We start from the raw sequence: 14,048 nt of genomic DNA on the forward strand, positions 1-14,048 counted from the left end.
TTACCTTTATGGTTTAGGGGTTTATGCACAGAGTTTGATACACATATATTGAGTTTGGGGAATTCACAATATTAATACACTAGATACTAAGACCCACAGTGCGGGTCTGATACTTTCATATACCCTAATCACATTGGGTATTTTGTGGCTAGCGCAGTTCTTCTTCTTTCTATTTCTGTTTGGTATATTTTTGGTATATATTTGAATTGCAGCTTCCGTTCAACACTATTTGCTTCCTTTTCCCGTAGCGCAGTTTTTCCCCTCTTTTTCCTGTTTGAAAGGGACCATAGCTGACAAGATGATTGATGAATGTCCTGCTACAGAAGATCAAAGGCATTGAATATTGACCAGAATACATAGACATGGACAATGCTGCCCCTAGAGTCCAATACAGCAGGACGGACAGTAATCTAATATATTGAGGAGTACTGCCCCATAAATGCTGTCATTCGTCAAAAGTCTAGATGGGATGGCAATGGGGTTGGGTCTGGATGGTGTATGATTGAAGTATAAAGGGCTGAACAAGTCTGTTTTGCCATCCTGAGCCCAGCCAACGAAACAATATCTTGAGAAAAAGTTTTGTGATAAGTATATTTGATGTTCTTTTGTCATATACCCTGTATAATTCTCTATAGTATTTCCATGCTAGCATATTCCTATTTTCTTGGGAAATAAATAAGACATTGTTTTACTAAGTAGTATGTTTGTTTTCATAGCTAGCTAACCTTATATAATTGTGCTTATCAGAGTTTTAATAGACTAGCTAACTATGGGAATAGAAAAGTTAATACATATATGCAATAAATAGAGGGAATCCGTAACCAACCTCAAATAATATTTATTGTACTAATTACTTCACCGCACCATAAAACAAAGTACTCCAGCTGCAGCAAGTATACAACGCCATCCAGCTGCCAAAGGCACTATACTCACCTCCACCCTAAATATCTGAAGTTCAGAAGGGGTCCACACCGGCACCAGCATCCCCCCCCCCCCGGGTCCTTCCGGGTGCCGGTCTTCAGGCATCTTCATTGGCCAGTGTGGGATGATGTAGCCACATTCGCAGAAGTGACCATGCCGGTGATGTAAACTGATGAACCATCCGAAATGTTCTCAGTGGGTGGCCCTGTTGGCAACCAGCACCTGACATCTTTTGACTGAAAAACTGAAAGAGCCGGGTGGAAAATAGTCAAGACAAGACAAGTTTCGGGCAAAATCTGTCAAAAAAAAATCAGACGGATTTAATGGTCAGAATGTCCGACCATGTGTATGGGGCATTAGAGTTTACATTTTTTGTGCAATCGTGCAGGACCATGCACTACATGGTTTTGGTAAATCTGAAGAAAATCTAATGCCACATACACACAACTGGACTTTTCAATGGCCTAGGTCCGACGGTCTTCCCGACGGACTTTTGGTGGAGGTCTGACGAACTTTCCGAATGAACGGACTTGGCCACACACAATCGCACCAAAGTCAGACGGATTAGAATGTGATGACGTATGACTGGACAGAATAAGGAAGTTCATAGTCAGTAGCCAATAGCTGCCTTAGCGTCAGTTTTCGTCTGTCGGACTAGCATACACACGAGTGGATTTCTCGATAGGAACTGGGTCCAGCGGCGTTCTGGCGAATTTTTTTTAAACATGTTCTATTTCTAAAGTCCGTCAGATTTTTGGACAGCAAAGGTCCGATGAAGCCCACACACGATCGAATTGTCCGACTGATTCATTCCGTCTGACCTTTGCTGCCAAAAAATCTGGTCGTGTGTACACAGCATAATAGTGTGTATGGGGTCTAAGTGTGAAGACTAGTGCTTGAATTTTTTTTTTTTGGGGGGGGGGGGCGTAGAGGTGATTTTTGCTGATACAAAATGCTCATATATTTGGGGGGGGGGGCATATGGTATCTTTGTCCTGGTTGCTATGCGGCCTTGTCCCGGCACTGCTCCCCGCTGTCAGAAATCAGAAGAACAACAGGGGAGATCACTAAACCAACTTCACTTGTGTTGGTACAGCGATCTGACAGTTGTTTTTTTCGTTCACTCTGCTGGGTCAGCAAAAGATAAAACTGTTCAGCCTCGTACACACGATCTGACTTCTCGACAACAAAACCGTGGTATTTTGTCCAAAGGACGTTGGCTCAAACTTGTCTTGCATACACATGGTCACACAAATGTTGGCCAACAATTACGAACGTAGTGACGTACTACATGGTTTTTCATCTCTTTAGCTCCACCCTTTGGGCTTCTTCTGCTAATTTTGTGTTAGTAGAAGTTTGGTGAGTGTTGATTCATGCTTTTCTTTTCGTGTTTTTCATTTAGCCTGTTCGCAAACCAGACACATTGCGGAATCAGTGGAGATAGCGTGTTATTTATTATTGGCCTTGGAGTTATTGCTTTGACATTATTTTTTTGATTGAATAATGATTTGATTTGGTATATTTTCTATATTTTTGGATGCACAGAATGCACTTTTTAGTCCTATTGTCTATTTTTTTTTTTAATGCATAATAAAAATAAATGTGGAGAATAATACTTGGCTATGTATTTTACTTCAAATGACAGTTTGGGAGTAGGCAGTTACATTTAAAAAAAATACAATGTAAAATTGACAAGAGACACCAACATAGATGTATTTTTGTTCTTAAAAACTACAGGATAATGGTGTTGCGGTAACTTGCACAAAAAAAAAAAAAAAACATAATAATATTATTCTTGATATCACAAAAAAAAAAAAATTCTTTGAAAATGTGTTTGCAATACATCAGTATCACCAGCAAAGCAGCTTCATTATTATCCCATTAAAGAAGAGAATGTGCGCTGCATTTGGAGATGTCATAATTTGCCACGTCACGAATGTTAATTCTCCATTACAAAGACTAGTTTACAAGACCGACCGCTTCTGCTTCCAAGCATGCGTGTTTGTACTTTGGACTTTTGTGCGATGGACTTGTGTACACACACTTGAAAAATCTGACAACACACATTTGTTGACGGAAAATTTGAAGACATGCTAGCCAACATTTGTTGGTGGAAAGTCCGTCAACAAATGTCCGATGGAGCGTACACACGGTGGGAATTTCCGCCAATAGCTTGACATCCAACATTTTTCATCGGAAAATCCGATTGTGTGTAAGGGGCTTTAGTGTGTACCCAGCTTTAGACAGGGTTATAACCTGCAAAACCAGCAAAAATTGCAGATTTGAACACGTCTGCAAAAACATTTAAAAAAAATGGCCTGGGTAGAACAGTGGTTAAATCAACAGTGGTCAGTGGCATTAAAAAGATTATTTATCACAGGGGTTTATATATCACAGACAGTTTACGCAGTGCTTTACATACTGTACATTCACATCAGTCCCTGCCTTCAGTGAGATTACACGCTAAAGTTCCTATCTCACATGCATAGTTACACGCACACACATACTAGTGCCTTTTTGGAAAGGAGACAATTACCAACTTTACGACCGCCGCACGACAATGTACTTCCCTTTTTAGAAGAGGGACAATTTTTCTTTCTTTTTTTTTTTATTGCATTTAAGTCCAAATATGATATCTGAGGTCTTTTTGATCCCAGATCTCATATTTAAGAGGACCTGTCATGCTTTTTTCTATTACAAGGGATGTTTACATTCCTTGTAATAGGAATAAAAGTGACCCAAATTTTTTATTTTTTTTTAAAACAGTGTAAAAATAAATAAAATAAAATAAATAAGATTTTTTTTTTTTTTTTAAAGCACCCCTTCCAGCGAGCTCACGCGCAGAAGCAAACGCATACGTGAGTAGCGCCTGCATATGAAAACAGTGGTCAAATAACTACTGTAATCATTAGAGCAAGAGCAATAATTCTAGCCCTGGACCTCCTCTGTAACTCAAAACATGCAACCTGTAGAATTTTTGAAACAGCGTCTATGGAGATTTTTAAGGGTAAAAGTTTGACGCCATTCCACGAGCGGGCGCAATTTTGAAGCGTGACATGTTGGGTATCAATTTACTCGGCATAACATTATCTTTCACAATTTAAAAACAAAATTGGGTTAACTTTACGGTTGTCTTAATTTTTTATTCAAAAAAGTGAATTTTTTTTCAAAAAAAGTGCGCTTGTAAGACCGCTGCGTAAATACGGTGTGACAAAAAAGTATTGCAATGACCGCCATTTTATTCTGTAGGGTGTTAGAAAAGAAAATGTATAATATTTGGGGGTTCAAAGTTTCTAGCAAAAAAAGTGTTTTTAACTTGTAAACACTGAGTCTGAAAAAGAGGCCCGCTCCCTAAGTGGTTAACCTACCAGCTTTTCTTTGGAGTTTGGGAGGAAACCGGAGTATCCGGAGGAAATCAACACAAGCACATAAAGAGAATGCAAACTCAATGCAGATAATGTTTTAGATGGGATTCAAACCACCCAAATCAATGGTGGCCACTGGCAATAAGATATTTCCTTGGTGGTTGATCAGGGGAAGCATGGAAATTACAAGTATTGGTTTCAACTTACCTACAATGATTGTCGTTTTATGCCACTGCCTGTATGATGGTGTTACCACCAGAGCTAGGCAGATGCTGTTAGGGAGGAGCTCACTCAGCTCAACAGAGGTAAAATATATTCAATGGCAAGTGTTAAAATTAGCACTCTATAGACAAGTCCTAGATCCCAGAAATCTTAGCCCTTGTACACACGGTCGGAGAATCTGTCAGAATGTGTCCTATCGGACAGTGTTGTCGGATAATCCGACTGTGTGTGGTATGCATTGGACTGATTCCGTCAGAATATCCGTCGGACCCAATTTTCCAACTTGTTGGAAATATTTCCCGACCAACTGGGCCGATCGGACATACTCCGATCATGTGTAGAGAATTTTGATCGGACCAAGTGCCACGCATGCTCAGACCAAATTCCTACATCAAAGCTATTGGTTACTAGCCTGAATGTAGTCCCATCGTAACTAAATTACGTCATCACGTTCTGAAAGATCGTATTTTTCGACAACTTTGTCCGATCGTGTGTATGCAACATTTTCGGACAAGTCCGACAGGCAAAATCTGACGGATTTGGTTGTCGAACTCTCCGACCGTGTGTACACGGGTTAAGGAAAGTCCTGTGGGATTTAGGACAATTATCAGACTGTGGCTGGTAGGTGTTGTAGAGGTCCTCAGGAAGACACGTGTGATATCCTCACTCTTCATTAAGGCTCGACTCACATCTATGCATTTTTGCGGTGCTTGTCGCGTTTTTGGACACACATTTTTGCTGCATTTTGCGTTTTTTTTTTTCACACTGTGGATATATACAGTGAAAAAAATGAAAAAAAAAACGCAAATCGCAGCAAAATTGCGGTAAAAACGCAGTAAAAACGCGGCATTTTGCATGAAAAAAAAGTCCCCGACCCTTTCCAAAAACGCAGAGGCACAAAAATGCATTGATGTGAACATGTTCCATAGGAACCCATGTTAAAAAATTTCCCTGCATTTCGGCAAAATGCATCAAAAAACGCGTTAGTGTGGATCAAGCCTAAGTGGCTCCTTCTGGCAACTGAAATTGTCACATTTAGCCCGAAGGGGAAGAAGATCACTGCATGCAACTTGCAGTCTTGGAGTCAGGGTAAAGGCGGAAATCAAACTAGGCTCCAGTTATTTTCCTGCTTTTTTTGCTTACATGGTAATAATTGCCCATTTTTGCCCACATATTTTGATGACTACCTGTTGCCTACCTATTGTCACAATTGGTTGCTTGTTGCACAATAATAGGACTGCTGGTTTACTGCCCACATATTGTTGGGGTTGTCATTGTGTTACTCACCTTTGCTGACCATCTGCTGTCACAGTTCTCAGTGTGTTGCCCACTTATTGCCAAAACTGCCAGGCTAATGTTCATTATTGTTACCTACTCATTCATCAATAGAGGTGAGAGGTGACTATCATGCACTTGCTGGTGCTTCAGCAGGCTTTAAGCTGTGTGCCTGAAGTTCATTTCAGAAGTTCCAGAAAACACTGGTTAATAGTATCATACTTAAAGTGGAACTTTAGTCAGAAAATTATGTTCTGCTAGATCACTTCAGGCTGGCCCCTCTTGCAGGTATAGCCATGTAAAACATTAAAATAAGTGCCTGTACCAGTGATGGCGAATCTTGGCACCCCAGATGTTTTGGAACTACATTTCCCACGATGCTCCATTACACTGCAGAGTGCAAGAGCATCATGGGATATGTAGTTCCAAAACATCTGGGGTGCCAAGATTCGCATTCAGTGGTCTATACTGTTTAAAATCCAGTAATACACTGCCTCACCCTGCTCTGCACATGCTCAGTTTGTTCTCCATTTTAAGGCACTACAGAGTTTGTAGAAGCCGACCTGCTGTCAGACTTAAAATGAAATTAAACCTTCCTATTCTTTACAGCCAAAGACGCTGCTTCTGTTTTATCTGCAACTGCCATGGTGCTACACATGTGATGAGTTATGTATGACCCCAGCCATTTGATGGTTTGACAGTTTGGTTAAGGATACAAGCAAATGTGACAGTTATCAATCCCAGCATTCCAGGAATGTAACTGTTTTCTGAAACTGTTAAATGAATGAGTTTATTTCCACTGTATGATTTACTGCTGTTCAGGGGCTTTGGGATTCAGCAAAATGGCAGCCTTCAGCAAGAAGAAACAGGAGCAATCCTGGAGGCAATTTACAGCCACGTACTCATTTCGGTAACATAATTATTAACGTGGAATATATGTTCCTTGCTAAAGAAAATGATTTTTTATCAAGTTGTTATGGGTAAAGTTCCACTTTAACCTTGTATTTTTCCATGGTTTTTGTATTTTTAAATTTTGTGTTGACATCACCTCTTCCCAGTGACAAAACAATTATTAACAGGCCTGTGTGGGTTTCCTCTGGGTACTTCAGTTTCCTCCCACACTTCAAAGACATGCTGGTAGGTTGGCTCCTGTCTAATCTGGCCCTAGTATGTATGAATGTGAGTTAGGCCCCCATCACACTTGTACGACCTGAAAGTATCATGACTTTGATGTGACTTGAAGCAATGCCTGTGTAATCTTGAGGGCTATAGTTCTCAAGTTGCATCAAAGTCAGACTAAAGTAGTGCAGGGCCTGACTTGATATGAACAGTACTCATTGGAAATCATGCGGTACAACTTGTCATGTGAGTTTGCACAAGTGTGAAAGGGACCTTGGACTGTAACCTCCTTAAGGGCAGGGACTGATGTAAATGTACAATATACACTGTATTACCAAAGTATTGGGACACCTGCATTTACACGCACATGAACTTTAATGGCATCCCAGTTTTATTCTGTAGGGTTCAATATTGAGTTGACCCACCATTTGCAGCTATAACAGCTTCAACTCTTCTGGGAAGGCTGTCTGCAAGGTTTAGGAGTGTCTATGGGAATGTTTGACCATTCTTTCAGAAGCACATTTGTGAGGTCAGGCACTGATGTGGACGAGAAGACCTGGCTCGCAGTCTCTGCTATAATTAATCCCAAAGGTGTTCTATTGGGTTGAGGTCAGGACTTTGTGCAGGCCAGTCAGGTTCCTCCACCCCAAACTCGCTCATCCATGTCTTTATGAATCTTGCTTTGTGCACTGGACCAAATCATTTGGTGGAGGGGGGATTATAGTGTGGGGTTGTCTTTCAGGGGTTAGGATTGGGCCCTTAGTTCCAGTGAAGGGAACTCTTAAAATATCAGCTTACTCAGACACTTTGGACAATGCTCATGCTCCCAACTTGACTTCCAACATGACTGTGCACCAGTGCACAATGCAAGGTCAATAAAGACATGGATGAGCAAGTTGGGGGGGGGGGGGACTTGACTGGCCTGCACAGAGTCAGTCCTGACCTCAACCCAATAGAACACCTTTGTTATGAATTAGCATTGAGACTGCGAGCCAGGTCTTCTCATCCACATCAGTGCCTGACCGCACAAATTTGCTTCTGCAAGAATGGTCAAACATTCCCATAGACACACTCCTAAACCCTGTGGACAGCCTTCCCAGAAGAGTTGAAGCTGTTATAGCTGCAAAGGGTGGGCCAACGCAATATTGAACCCTTCAGGCTAAGACTGGGATGCCATCATAAGGGTGCACGGGCGCCGCCCCCTCTCTCCTGCAACCCCCTAGCCCCAATAGATTCTTGCATTGCATGAATTTATCTATGACTGCCGCTGCCACCCCCTATTCAGGCGCTCTGTACTTTTTCAGGTGCAGGACGCCTGTATTACAGCAGTAAGGGGGGGGGTTTTGAAGCACCTGATTAGAGTCATAGGCTCTAATAGGCATCGAAAAAGGTGACCTGCAAGCGCCATGCTGGGTGCTCACAGGTCACTCAGCTGTGTGTTGGAAAAGCGAATTAATATTCGGTTTCCTAACACTAAACCGACTCTCCGCCAATCAGGTACTCGGATCTGTTACCTGTCACCTGATTGGCTGAAACAACAGGCATTGTGATTGGATACCAGGCATCCAATCATAGCAGAGGACGGTAAGAAAAGACAGGAGAAGACATCAAGGAGCTGTCCCACTGAGACAAGTAAGTGCAGACGGCGGGCTGGCGGGGTGGCACACTGGCAGCATTTGATATGGCACAGTGGCTGCGTTTGATGGGGCTCATTGGTGGCAATTGATGGGCACAGTGGTGGTAATTGATGGGCACAGTGGCGGCAATTGATGGGCACAGTGGCGGCAATTGATGGGCACAGTGGCAGCAATTGATGGGCACAGTGGCTGCGTTTGATGGCACAGTGGCTGCGTTTGATGGCACAGTGGCGGCAATTGATGGGCACAATTGCTGCGTTTGATGGGCACAGTGGTGGCAATTGATGGGCACAGTGGCTGCATTTTATGGGGCAAGTGGCTGCATTTGATTGCACAGTAGCTGCGTTTGATGGACACAGTGGCAGCAACTGATGGACACAGTGGCTGCGTTTGATGGTACAGTAGCTGCGTTTGATGACACAGTGGTTGCATTTGAAGGGCACAGTGGCTGCATTTGATGGGCACAGTGGTTGCGATTGATGGGCACAGTGGTTGCGATTGATGGTACAGTGAGACTGCAGTTGATGTTTTTTTTTCAGAATTTTTCAGTTTGTTTGCACCCCCCCCCCCCCCCCAAAAAAAAGTTGAGCACCAGCCACCACTGGATGCCATTAAGGTTCAGGTGCATGCCCCAATACTTTTGGTAATATAGTGTATGTGTAAAGTGCTGCGTAAATTGATGGGACTATATAAGTATATGTAATAATAATGCAATCCATGTTTTCATATATTGTCGCCCGCAATGCATGTTTACATTCATGTGTGCATGTGGACTTTTTGGGCAGGTTTTTTAAATGCTTGGGTGTAATTTTTTTGTTACTCTTAAAGTGATTGTAAATGCTTTTATTTATTTTATTAACTTATTTAAAATTATTACAATAAAAATTAACAAACCAGTTTATAATTACCTGCTCTTTGCAATGGAGTTGCACAGAGTGGCTCCGAACCTCCTCTTCTTGGGTTCCCTGCGGGCGCTCCTGGCTCCCCCCCCCGCCGAGTGCCTAATAGAAAGCCACTTTCCATGGGGGAATTCATGCGGTCTCGCTCCCGAGCCTTGCTGTCTGCATCTAATGACACAGACAGCAGACCTTGGCCCTGCGCACCCGTCACTGGCTCTGATTGACAGCAGCGGGAGCCAGTAGCTCCTGCTGCCTCAGCAAAGCCATTGAGACCAGGAAGTGAGGGGAGAAAAAAGATGCAGGCAGGCACAGTGCTGGATCAAATAAGGGCTCAAGTAAGTAAAAGGAGAGGGTGAGGGGGGATACCGGTGCAAAACATTTGTTACCTTAATGCAACGAATGCATTAAAATGTTACTAAATAATTAATACCCCCCAACATGGCCCACAGCTTATAAATCATCTTTTTACATTAAAACATTGCCACTATATTCCTTTTTGGCTGATCCACGGTCAGCGATAAACTGCACAGTTTCTCCAGTGCTGAGAGCTCAGGTAAGAGGAGATTTCACTGCAGCCTGTTAAAACACGCCCACATGTGTGATGTCAATATCATGTGACCTGGCTATCTCTGAGAACAAGTAAATGTTCTCTCCAGCTTAAAAGACACAACTGAGCATGTGCAGGTTGGCTACCCTGTGTTAGCTGGCTTTCCCCAGATAGACAGTGCAGGAGGGAAGGATCTGTGCATACAGGATAAACCAGCCTTTTTACACAATGCAGAGGATTAAACCCTCAAGTTCCACAGTGAATATAACGAGCATGCTATGCTGCATATACAGACAGATTTTACTGTTGTGGGTTTAGTAACACTTTAAGGTAAAAAAAAAATTAGGCTTTATAACCACTTCACCTTTATTTTATCCCCATAACTAATAGCTTTTTGCTATAACTGGTTCTCTGTAATGAGACATTGGGGTCTATTAGATCCCTGATGTCTCACGTCCATTACATTAAAGCTAATGGTGCACAGATCATGCTCTGTTAGCTTCTTCCCTGACCATAGAGGCCGGGGAAAGTGAGTGCCGAACCTTGAAGTATTGAAATGCACAGAGTTTCTGTGTTTATCCTAGCTAGGGGAGATGTACAAAAATGTTTTTTTCCACTCTGCCTTGAAATACACTGTAAGTTATGGAGAACAGGCAGCAGTACATTTAAACGCCCTAGGGAGTCACGCTAGTCAGAGACAGTTGAATTACCATAAGAAAAAATACCAGTGTACTTACAGTATTTTTATGTAACTGCTCTTTCGTGTATTTATTATTCACAGTGAGGAGGAACAGCCTGTTAATTTCCAGTAAGTGAATGTTAAATTTCAGTGTTGTGTGAAATATTACATCTCTAACATATGTTCACAGTCTGCCATTATACAAGCAGACTGAGAGAAGGTACCGTATATACTCGAGTATAAGCCGAGATTTTCAGCCTCTTTTTTGAGGCTGAAAGTGCCCCCTCGGCTTATACTCGAGTCACCGCTGTCTGACTGCTCGATCAGCGTATCGAGCAGACAGACGGCGGACATTCTAAAATTCAAAAGCCGCGCCTCCGTCTCCGCCTCCGCCTGTGATAGGCGGAACACTGAATTTCCCAGCAGTCAGTGTTCCGCCTATCACGGACATCCGCTCATCCTCGTACTACGGACGAGGATGAGAGGATGTCCGTGATAGGCGGAACACAGGCTGCTGGGAAATTGAGTGTTCCGCCTATCACAGGCGGAGGCGGAGGCGCGGCTTTTGAATTGTAGAATGGCCGCCGAGAAGAGCGGCGATCCTGGAGCGGCGATCCATCGGCACGACACGGGACGGAGGAGGCACGGGACGACGGAGGCTCGGGACGACGGCTCGGGACGGAGGAGGCTCGGGACGACGGCGGCTCGGGACACAGGTAGGCTGGACACACACACAAGGCTGCACGGACACACACACAGGGATGGATGGATGGATGGACGGACGGACACACACACACACACACACAGTTTTTTGGGGGTAAATTGGGGGCCTCGGCTTATATTCGGGTCGGCCTATACTCGAGTATATACGGTACTTTGTTAGGTAGCACTGCATAGAAGTCAGCATTGCATGGATATGAGCTCATTTGTGGAGTTTTTTTTTTTTTTTTCATAAGATGATAAGGACAAACTTTCACTAAGCAAAGAGAAGGTTCTGATTGAAAGTCATTACCCGACGCATTTGTCACTGTGGTTGAAAGTCATTACCTGACTCAGGCATCATGAATAATTTCTGGGGATTTGAGGCCCAAATACTAGTAAGCAGGGCATGGTTGTTTTCATTGTGACATTGTCATACAAGTGTCATGTTTTGTGACATTTTACATTTATAAAGAAATCAGTTTTTAGAGCGATACGTAGGAAACTACTGCTGACCATTCCTTCTGAAGATGTTAGTTGCCTGGCTGTGCTGGTAACCTTCTAGCTTCAATGAGCCACTGAAATCTACAGTATCGCACACAAGTGAGTACACCCCTCGCATTTTTGCAAATATTTTATTATATCTTTTCATGTGACAACACTGAAGAAATGACACTTTGCTACAATGTAAAGTAGTGAGTGTACAGCTTGTGTAACAGTGTACTTTTGCTGTCCCCTCAAAATAACTCAACACACAGCCACCGCTGGCAATAAAAGTGAGTACATCCCTAGGTGAAAAAGTCTAAATTGGGCACAATTAGCCATTTTCCTTCCCTGGTGTCATGTGACTCGTTAGTGTTACAAGGTCTCAGGTGTGAATGGGGAGCAGGTGTGTTACATTTGGTGTTATCGCTCTCACTCTCTTATACTGGTCACTGGAAGTTCAACATGGCACCTCATGGCAAAGAACTCTCTGAGGATCTGAATAAGAGAATTGTTGCTCTACATAAAGATGGTCTAGGCCAAGGATAGGCAATTAGCGGACCTCCAGCTGTTGCAAAACTACAAGTCCCATCATGCCTCTGCCTATGGGTGTCATGCTTATGACTGTCAGAGTTTTGCTATGCCTCATGGGACTTGTAGTTCTGCAACAGCTGGAGGTCTGATAATTGCATATTCCTGGTCTAGGCTATAAGAAGATTGCCAAGACACTGAAACTGAGCTGCAGCATGGTGGCCAAGACCGTACAGCAGTTTAACAGGACAGGTTCCACTCAGAACAGGCCTCGCTATGGTCAACCAAAGCAGTTGAGTGCACATGCTGCAGCACCATTTCCAGAGTTTGTCTTTGGGAAATAGACGTATGAGTGCTGCCTGCCAGCATTGCTGCTGAGGTTGAAGGGGTGGGGGGGTCAGCCTGTCAGTGCTTAGACCATATGCTGCACACTGCATCAAATTGGTCTGTATGGCTGTTGTCCCAAAGGAAGTCTTTTCTAAAGATGATGCACAAGAAAGCCTGCAAACAGTTTTCTGAAGACAAGCAGGCTAAGGACATGGATTACTGGAACCATGTCCTGTGGTCTGATGAGACAAAGATAAACTTATTTGGTCCAGATGGTGTCAAGCATATGTGGTGGCAACCAGATAAGGAGCACAAAGGCAAAGTGTGTCTTGTCTACAGTCAAGCATGGTGGTGGGAGTGTCATGGTCTGGGGCTACATGAGTGCTGCTCAGGGCCGTACCATGCTGGTGGAGAGACCGGCGCCCGCCGGGGGCGCAGGCCAAGGGAGGGGGGGGCGCTGTCTCAGTCACTTCAGCAGGGCCAGGCTTCAGCACACAGCAGCGGTGACACCGAGCACTGTTGCTTGCTGCTTGCTCTGCATAGCCGCTGATAGGGGGTGGCTTCAGATGCTGGAGGGAGAGGAAGCGCTCCGGCGCAACCACAATAGCGGCAGATTGGCTGAGCTGTGTGTCTCTCTCAAACACAGCTCAGCCAACGCTGACAGTTCCACTGCTCCTCCTCTTCCCGCCCCTCTACTCTGTCTGCCCCGCCCACGCTCCCTGCGTCTGCCCCGCCCACACATCACTGGGGAGATGTGAAGGAAGGAAGATTTAAAAGCGGCAGGCAGCCTTCTCCTGAGCCTCATCCTGGGGTGAGTAAGCTCACCCTCTCTCCTGCCTTCCAGTGTGTATAGAAAACGAACTTAAGGGGTGTTCTGTGGACTCCAATGCAAGAAGGGGGCTTTGGTGAGCAGAGACCTCCTTAAATCAGCGTTCCCTTTTACATTAGAGTCCACAGAGCTCCCTCTTACAGTAAGTAGGGGCTTTGTGCGGACTCTGATGTAAGGGGGCTCTGTGCGGACTCTGATGTAAGGGGGCTCTGTGCGGACTCTGATGTAAGGGGGTTCTGTGCGGACCCTGATGTAAGGGGGCTCTGTGCGGACTCTGATGTAAGGGAGGTCTGTGCGGACTCTGATGTAAGGGAGGTCTGTGCGGACTCTGATGTAAGGGAGGTCTGTGCGGACTCTGATGTAAGGGAGGTCTGTGCGGACTCTGATGTAAGGGAGGTCTGTGCGGACTCTGATGTAAGGGAGGTCTGTGCGGACTCTGATGTAAGGGAGGTCTGTGCGGACTCTGATTTAAGGGAGGTCTGTGCGGACTCTGATTTAAGGGAGGTCTGTGCGAAC

The sequence above is a fragment of the Lithobates pipiens genome, unplaced genomic scaffold (genome assembly GCF_037356315.1).
Source record: "Lithobates pipiens isolate NorthernLeopardFrog02 unplaced genomic scaffold, aLitPip1_a1.2 Scaffold_23, whole genome shotgun sequence".
NCBI lineage: Eukaryota > Metazoa > Chordata > Amphibia > Anura > Ranidae > Lithobates > Lithobates pipiens.